Genomic DNA, 8,237 nt, shown 5'->3' with positions numbered 1-8,237 from the left:
GAGAGCAAACACTCTGAGAGTATAAATTACTCTTGCTATGTACTGACTCTGAATGAACAATATTTCATGTGCAGTGACATGGTCTAAGCTATAGACTTGGAATTGAATGGCATCTGTTTCAATTGTTTTGTTCTCTCAAGAGCAACTAGATAGAAAAAAGTGGTCAATTTGACCCTTGTGGGAGCGTGTTGCAAATCTAAACCTGTGTCCCTCATACCATAAATGAAATACATTTGTAAATTTGTAAGTGTTTTCCTTCTGTTCATTGATGCTTGAGTATAATCTCAAACTTTGGGAGCAACATTTTATACCTAAGTACTTGGTTTTCTTCCTTTCTTCTTTCTCTTTCTCCTCTCTCTCTCTCTCTCTCTCTCTCTCTCTCTCTTTCTATCTCTCGCTCTCTCTCTTTCTCCATCTTATGTAATTGGATAGAACTGGGCACCTAGGATGATGTGGTGTTACTATAGTGGGATTTTTTTTAAAAAAAAAAACAACTCTAACTTACCCTTTTAAAAATTTCATAAATACAGGTGTCAGTGCCATTTGGAATAGTCTCTATAACAATTTCTGTCTCCACATTTACTGTGTTTCAGCAAATTTACCTAACAGATGGTGAGTGGGCAATTTTTAAAGGGGCATTTTTTATAAGAGCGGAGAGGGAAGGAATAGAGACAGGCACATACTATATTTGAAGTTACCTCCACGTGTATTTTATGTATGTATACCCATACAATTAAGAAGTCTTTGGATGTTTTATCTTCAAGAATAATTCAGATAATGGATTACTTGAATATCATAAACATTTAGGGTTTAACAGATTTGTTACATATAGACGTTGTATCATGGATTTAAAAAACCATAGCCAGCGGGCAGCGGCGGGCGGAGCGACCGAGGGGCGGCGCGGGCTGGGCGGCGGGTGCGGGGGGTCGGTGCTTCCTCGTGGTGGAGGGCTGGGGTTCGCCGGAGACACCGGGTTGCTCCGCGTTGCCAGGTTACCGAGCGCGTGCCCCGCGCCCGCTCTTCCGCCCGGGCCGCCCTCGGCGCCGCCTGAGCCGCGGTGCGGGCTGCGCGGGGCGCCGGTTCCGCGGAAGCCTGGGTCGGGCGCTGCGTGCAGGACTCTCGTCGCTTGTGGACGGGGCGCGAGCGCGCGGGGGACGTAGGGCGCCGACCTGGGCCTACCCGGCGCTCCGGCTCCGCTCAGGGCGCCCGCTCAGGGGCCTCCGGCGCGAGGCCCCCTTTGTGGTCAAGATGGCGGCGCCCCGGCGGGCCGCGCGGAGGTGAGCTGGAGCCGGGCCCGGAGAGGGGCGAGTCTGCCACGCCCAGGACTTGGACCCCGGGCTGGTCTCCCGTCTCCCGGGGAGCGGCGGGTGAGTGGGCGCGGCCGCGCGTAGGTCCCTCTCGTGGGGTGGTCAGCTCTCCGTGCGTCCGCAGACTTCTGTCGTCTGATAGTCAGATCTGGGGTGGCCCAGGTTGGAGGCGAGGGTGCTTGATTGGGGAAACCTGAGGGGTTTAAGGACTCTATTGGGATCGTTTCAGACCCCAGCAGGAAGCTGAGGAAGTTTTCTCCTCTCTTCCCGGCTAAGTTTTCTCCCTTCTCTGAAGGCGCCAGGTTTTCTGAATCACCTTGTTACCCGGGGGGATACAGTTGGTGGTTCTGACCGTGGAACGTAGGACCCGGCGCGGGGAAGCCTGAGCTGGTTCTAGTTACTTTGTTTGCAAAGCACTTGCCTTGTCTTTGGAATCTTTGTGTATGTAACCGACGTTGGGAAGAGCCAGCGTTTTCTCCTCCAAAACACTGCGAGGGGTAACTTTATACGTAAGAAACAAGTGGGCGTTCACATCCATCTCTTTTCCAACCACTGAGTTTTGGTTGTGTTTCCTTTCTTTAAGTTTGTCTCGTTCTGAAATGATAACAAAAACAAAACAAAACAAAAAAAAAGACTATAGCCAATTACACAAAGTATACTCTAGTCTCAGTCCTGCCATTAATTAGCTTAAGTCATTTAATTTTTCTAGGCCTCATTTTTCTCATGTGATGTTTTTTCTTTGAAAAAGTATAGTTTCTAGAAGTCTCTAATCTCTGTGTCATAGTTCAGCTTGGAGAAAATCTGTTCTTATCCAAACTCCATGACATTGTATTTCCAGCTCCAACTTTGGACTTTGAGTGAGTTGGGGGCAACTTTTTAAGGATATTTTCACACAGCTTTTTTAGTTAATATCAGTCTAGCTGACTTGTCATACTCAGACTTTCTCCCATATTGTTTTACCAGTGTGTTCCTTAGTCATATATATAAAGACTGTTGTGGGAAAAATGACCTCCTGGGTCAGCTTACTGCATGGTCATCGACACAGGGCAGGGAGTAAGATTCTGTGGATTTTACAGAAGCAGATACAGGTTTCATTATCCATGTCCTCTCCCCTTTCATCTTACAAAAACAGCAGGCTTTTCTTGGAGAACTGCCAGATAATGCCATCCTGCCTCCTCACGGCCCGGGGGATGAGTCGCCCAGGGACTGAACTCCAGTAAAGCAGGTGATTGGCTCATGGGTAGGCATCTGACCTCGGCTAAGGCTATCAGACTCCTCCCCAGGACTTTTGTCTCAGAGAAAAATGGAAGAATTGTCTTTTCTCTCTGGAATTTCTAAGCTGGGGAGATATGACTCTGGGACTCCCAGTGACCATCCAGCACAAGAAGAGACTTTCTGTAAAATAAAGTCTTGCAGAGGTAAGCAGGGCTGAGCGATGGAGAGAGAGCTGGAACCCTGCTGATACTCTGGAACTTCCAGATCCAACTGTATCTGAATATGGCTGCATCCCTGAATTTCTAGTACTTGTTTGTTGAGGTTGTTGTTGTTGTTTGGTTTTTGTTTTTAAATTTCCTTTGACTATTTTGAATTTGTTTTCAGTAATGTGCATTTGAAAGCATCATAGCTGAAAGAGCTAATTTCCTACATTAATGTCAGGTTTGCTGACTGGCATTCCTTAAGTGAAAAGTAATATCCTCTATTTTCTTTAAATAAAATCCTTCTAGCTCAGGTTTGAGATATTCAGAACTCTGCCTGCTACCCGCCTCTTTCCAACATTTACTGTATCACCTTGAAGCATTTGACCGCATCTTTCCCATCTAGACGCAGTTGGGAGAGAGAGCAAATACTTCTGATATAAACTGCAACCTCTCCGCCTCCTACCTGGAAGCTTTAGAACATACTTGATTCTTGTCATTAAAGCAAATCTTTTGTTGTTGTCTCCAGGGCACAGAAGCATTTTCATGGCATAATGGAGTACAAAGTACATTAAGCCTAACTCTACTTCTCACCCTCTTTTACTTTAAATAGGCAGAAAAGAACAATCTCAAACACATTTTCCCAACAAATAAAATACATATACGATTATGTTTAGAAGACGTTTATGCAACATATAGTTAGACTGATTAAGTAATGGACCTCTCGCCAGTTGGCACAGTAAATATATATGTTCAGTGTGCTTAATTAAAAAGAAGACAATAACATATTTTTACAGGTTAATTATCTGAGAAGAGTATTGTGCCAGCACACTTGATACTACAGTATTTCATGTTTGACAGGTAATCTTCTTTCAATTATATTTACTGCTAAATGTTTCTTGGATCAAGCTATTAAATTATAAGGTCAAAAGTAAAATGATATGAAATTACAATGATAAAGGGACACATATCCCACTTTATGAGAATAGAAGTTCTAATTTCTTTTCAATACTACTAGTAGTGACCACAGTACTAATTTGAGCCCTTACTATGAGCCACTGTGCCCATATACATTTAGTTCTTACAGTAGTTCTGCAAAGGGCATATAATAATCCACACTGTAAAGCTGAAGAAAGTGATTCTCATAGCTGAAAGTCACATAGCTGGTGAGTGGCAAAGTCTAGATTCAAACTTAGAGTCGTCTGACAATGCCCAGGTTGTTGACCACTATGTACACTGCTCAATTGTTGCACCAGTAAAGAAGTGCTTGAAATAATTATAGATTTGCCTACCCTGAAACTGCAGTGATTTAAAGACATCAAAGTTGCCAGTTGCTTAACCACATCTACTTACTGTAAGAAATTACATTTTATTTCATTTCTAAAACAAGATTAATTCTGCAGGCCCATAGAAACTTGAGCACACAAATCCTACCTGCAAATGAAAGATGCTTGTTTTCCATTATTCAACAGATGGCCCTGTACAGAGGCAATAAATATATAGTAGAATTTTCATTCAAATAAATGAGAAGAGAGGTTTCTTCTTGTCCTGATTCAGTGCCCATCATTATGGATTATGATGGCTCTTCCCAAACTTTACTTCATTCACTCCACTCTTTCTACAAAACTCCAGTAATGGAATCCATCATTCAGATATATGTACAAAGTGAAAGGACTGTATTAATACAGTTGCTGAAAGTCAAGTTGATAGAGCACAGGAAATACATCCTAATAAATGCAGCATTAATGTGTGTGGGCCTTGGAGTGAGGGCTGGAAGAATTTTCAGTTTAATGGAATATTTTGCCTCTTGCTATGAAAGTGTGGCTTAATAGTCTTGTAATTGGTCATTTACAGAATCCTCCATCTCTGGGTTTCATGCTTTCTTTACTCTGCAGCTGTTGATTCCTTCTCTTGTTCTGGATGGAGGATAGCAACGAAGCCACTTCAAAGGGCTCAGCCTGCCTTTTTGTGTTATTGTTTAGATGAAGATATTTCCATTTATTAAAGCACACTATTTAAACATTTTTATCATGTTTCAAACTTGACTGTGTTCTGAAGGTATGAGCACAGGCAGACATAATGGGGGATGTTTTCCAGGAGAGAACATACCCTTATCAAAGGAATTATCAGAATTTTCATGTATGGATTGAGAATCAAATTCTGGAGTTAGACCTGAATTTAAATTCATACTCACAACTTATTACCAGTCTCATCTTGATCAAATGGTTACCACACTTCTCATCAATTTCCTTATCTTTGAAAGCAGAATAAGAGAAGTATGCCTGGTGGAGTTACACATAAAGCTCATCTGATAGAATATTCATAAGGATTTTGCACAAACTATACATGGAAATATTTTAGCACCGAGTTTAGCATGCGATTCGTCTTCAATACATTTAAGAGCTATTATTTTATTATTATTATGCTATCATTAAATATCACTATTACCTAAATGTCATTATTGCTAAAATTGCTGTAAAACTACCGCAATAACCCATGATGAATTCCCCTCTTCTGTTTCCTTTGTTTAAATGGAGAATATATATATAAATCTAGACAGAGAACACTTTAGTGATCCTATTCAGTGGAGTGAGAATTTCCATGGCACTGATTAAAACAAATCCTGAATTGCATGGACTTAAGATAGCAAAGAAGGGCTTCCCTAGTGGCGCAGTGGTTGACAGTCCACCTGCCGATGCAGGGGACATGGGTTCCTGACCCAGTCCGGGAAGATCCCATATGCCGCGGAGCGGCTGGGCCTGTGAGCCATGGCTGCTGAGTCTGCGCGTCCGGAGCCTGTGCTCCGCAACGGGAGAGGCCGCAGCAGTGAGAGACCCGCGTACCGCAAAGAAAAAAAAAAAAAAAAAAGCAGAGAGGCTAAGAGATTTGAAGTTAGACATCCCCAAGTGTGAATTCTACTGTGACCCTCTTCTAGCACTAGAACCTTGAGGAAGTTGCTTAAACTTTCTGAGCTTTACTACTAGTTTCCTCATCTGTATCTTTTTCAGGACTGTTTATCAAGCATCTTCCTGTTCTCTATGCTTGGACGTATCAATGAATAAATTAGACGAGAGCCTTTGCCTGCGTGCTCCTTCTTGCATGCTTTCTCCCTCCTTACACTCTCGTGTGGAAACGGATGTTATAAATAAATTCTATGCTTTGTCACAGGTTGATGGGCGCTACGGGATAAGGAAAAGGATGTGAAGCTCACTGAAGAGGCTTGGGTTGGGAGTGCTGGAGGAGTGTACAGGTAGGTTCTGATTTTAAATAGGGTAGTCAGGGTGGATTTTATAAGTTGACATTTGAGCAAAGACTTGAAGTGAGGGAGTTGTCAGAATGTATGATGGGGAGACCACTCCCTGGGAGCAAGAATAACCAGTCCCAAAACTCTAAGGCAGAAATATGCCAGGCAGCTTGGAGGAATATCAAGGAGGCCACCCTGGCTGACTTAGTCAGTGGAGAGGAAGAGACAGCAGGAGGGCTGGAGATCAGATATGTGATGGGATGGATTGGGTAAGTCCTGGGAGGCCATCACATGCATTGTGTCTTTTACTCTAAATGTAGGCAGCCAGGGGCAGGATTTTAGCCGAGGTGTGGCATGAACTGTCTCTTGTTTGAAAAGCATAACTCTATCTGTGGTCTTGAGGATGTGGGGAGAGAGTGGAGTCAGGGAGAATCTTGGGAGGCGACTACAGGATCCTCGAGGTCTATGTTGGTGGCCTGCACCAGGCTGCTAGCGGCTGGTAATTCTCAGAAGTGGCACATTGGGAAGGTTGTGACAGCATTTCGTGGTAGATTGAAAGCAAGAATGGAAAGGAAGAGGGGGTCAAGGGTGAATTCGAGATTTAGGGCCTGGGGAACTGGAAAGACGTGGTTACTGTCACCTAAGATGGAAAAAGTTTGGGGTAGAGCATGTTTGGGGGATTAAAGACCAGTTTTGGAGGTATAAGATTTGAGATGTTTTCGTGACGTCCAAGTAGAGATGCTGAGTACACAGTTGGATACACAAGTCTGCAGTTCTGAAGAAAGGTCTAAACTAGAGATACACTTTAATACAATGGAGATATTAAGAATAATTACATGGAAGCGCTGTTTTAAAGATAAAATGAAGTAATGCAGTTAGCACTCTGTCTTCTCAAAACATTTAATAACTGTTAGCTAAAATAATTACCTGAAATGAAAAAATACCTATAGTTTGTTTTGTTGTTTGCAGTAAAAGTGAATAAAATGTCACAATTATTTTAATAGTATTTGTGACACAGTAGTTTTAGTTAAGACACCATGACTACAAACATTTACAATAAACATTTCAGTCTCCTTTTCACTCTGATAGGGTACTTGGAACCATATTTTGTAAGGTTTAAGTTAGTTGTCTTAGAGTACCTCTTTAATTAGAAGTAATTCTGAACTGTCTAGTTCCATGCAGTTTTATATACATATATGTATAATCATTATTTTATGATTTATCAAACTCAGTTGAAAATTTGCATCACTGATATACATTAGAATTTAAGCGTTTACCCAGGTATTCAAGGAAAAAAATGTACTTGTCTTGTAATTTCCATAGGGGTACTTACTTTCACATCTTCCCTTCACTTTGCAATTGAAAACATGGCAGGGGAAATATTATCTTACTGGTCTTTGAGTTCCCCTTAGCTATCTGCAAGTCCTTAAACAGCCTTTGTGGCTTAACCAAAATTCTCTTCCATCTTCATTCCGCTAACAGATATTGGTCTAAGCACGTACTTATACTAAAAAATGCATGACCACGTTGTCTCTACACATCTGTAATTTTATGTTAACACTATCATTATGTAAGCTATACTTTAATTGTAATTATAACAGATTTTATGTCAACACACATCCATTTCTAGTGTTCATCTGGTGTTCAGGGGGAGAGCAGCATGTCGTAAATTTTATCAAAATATAACATCTGAAGAATAGAACAGAGGGTAATTGTGTAATTCTGTATTCACTCTAGTTAAGTTCAGTGGAGTTGGCATAATAGAATTAAGATGAAAAAAAAAAAGACATCGAGGTACCACGGCTCCCTCTCCTAACACACCCTTTTCGTATCCGAGAGCAGAGGCTCAGCACCTTTCTGTACAGAAATGGAGACAGGAAGAGGCCAGAGGATGAATGACAGGCACGAATGAGGTGGAACTTTGAAGAGCAACATGGAAATGAAATACTTCTTTTGTATTTGGTAGTTGGGGAAAATGTACCAGCGTGTATGCCTACTGGGACCATGTTTTCCAGAACAGTTAAGCCCAGTGTCAACTATGCTGTCCCACCTTCCTCGTAAGTAGGAACATACCGTTACTTGAATCTTTGCTTCCTGTTTCTTGATACCTGGTTGAGAAGATTATCACAGGAACTGCATCTTGTTAGCAAATACACTGTTTTGAAATGATTGACACTCACTGAAGTGTGGCAACTCCAAGCTTGCTCTCTCTTGATCTTGGACTATTTAAGTCTGGAGTGCAGGAGTGGGTTATGGGGAAAGACCATTGGA

The 8,237-nt window shown here is 42.0% G+C and overlaps 1 long non-coding RNA gene across 1 annotated transcript; it reads left to right on the top strand.

The window, feature by feature from the left end:
• The first annotated feature begins 1,068 nt into the window (after positions 1 to 1,068).
• LOC309837528 lies at positions 1,069 to 7,945 on the top strand. The gene is made up of 3 exons (XR_014298267.1): positions 1,069 to 1,367; positions 5,891 to 5,972; positions 7,809 to 7,945. It is a non-coding gene; the product is annotated as an uncharacterized lncRNA (long non-coding RNA).
• Positions 7,946 to 8,237: the final 292 nt, after the last annotated feature.

Source organism: Grampus griseus (genome assembly GCF_964374135.1).
Source record: "Grampus griseus genome assembly, chromosome: 1".
Classification (NCBI taxonomy): Eukaryota; Metazoa; Chordata; class Mammalia; order Artiodactyla; family Delphinidae; genus Grampus; species Grampus griseus.
This window is presented reverse-complemented; position numbering and strand designations above follow the sequence as displayed.